Raw genomic sequence first — 998 nt, forward strand, 5'->3', positions numbered from 1 at the left:
GTTATTAGGGAGGAAACCCGTCTGGATAACAGCAGACTGGCTGTTCGTAAAATATACGACAGGTCTGGACCACACGTGAATTTTGTTCGTATCTGAAAAAAATCGTAGAATAYGAAAACATTGGTGAATGCCACAAATTCTCCTAAATCACTCTTACGCACAATTTAAGAACAAATCTGTGCGTACGAACGGTTCTTGCATGAGGCCCACTGTCTTTATTTTCTCTTCTGTTAAAAACATTTCACTTCCTGAACATGTTTCTACAGATCAGGATCATTTTGTGCCTTTTTGTTAAAGAAAGAAAAACCTACAAAGGTTGACTAAAGAACTCAAAAATAACAGAAAAAGATCTACTGGTGAAAACTGGTCAGATGTTCAAAAAACAAACAGATAAACTAGTTTTGATCAAACAGAAGCTCCTTCAGTTCAGACTTGATTTATCAGCTTTTTGAGATGATTCAGTGTTTTCTGTATGTCTGAGACAACTGCACCTGTCCTCAGGTGTTCTGGTCCTCCTGGTCCACCTGCCCTCATGTATTCTGGTCCTCATGAACAGTGTCCAGCTGTCTCAGGTCTGAWGGGTTCCTCCTCCACATGTTTAGATCAGGACTCAGAGGACCACTTCAGAACAGTCCAGTGTTTGGTTCTGATCCATTCTTCCATTTTGAAAGTTGTTCTGGGCTCTTTGGTTGTCTGTCTCTTCAGTTTGCTGTCCTCTTATGGACACGTCCATGGAGGTTGTCTTCAGTCTCATGGACCTTAAGCTTTAGTGTGATCTGGTCGGCTGTAATCACGGGACCGTCCAGCTGCCGGGACACGGTCTTTTAGTCTTTACCTTCATCAGGACGTTGACCTCCTGAGACACTCTGTCCTCGTCTTCCTGTGGTCAAAGTCCAGCACGGGACACACTGTGGTACCAAACTGTCACCCTTTACACAGGAAGACTGATGGAGGACACATGATTTAACAGATTAGTTTCATTGGTTCAGATTCTGTTC

The 998-nt window shown here is 43.0% G+C and overlaps 1 protein-coding gene across 1 annotated transcript in view; it reads left to right on the forward strand.

Moving 5' to 3' along the window:
* The window catches only part of maml3 (mastermind-like transcriptional coactivator 3), a gene marked incomplete at its 5' end in the record, with an annotated part of 119,525 nt that overhangs the window by 90,109 nt on the left and 28,418 nt on the right, over positions 1 to 998 (forward strand).

Source organism: Austrofundulus limnaeus, unplaced genomic scaffold, assembly GCF_001266775.1.
Source record: "Austrofundulus limnaeus strain Quisiro unplaced genomic scaffold, Austrofundulus_limnaeus-1.0 Scaffold194, whole genome shotgun sequence".
In the NCBI taxonomy this organism is placed as follows: Eukaryota; Metazoa; Chordata; class Actinopteri; order Cyprinodontiformes; family Rivulidae; genus Austrofundulus; species Austrofundulus limnaeus.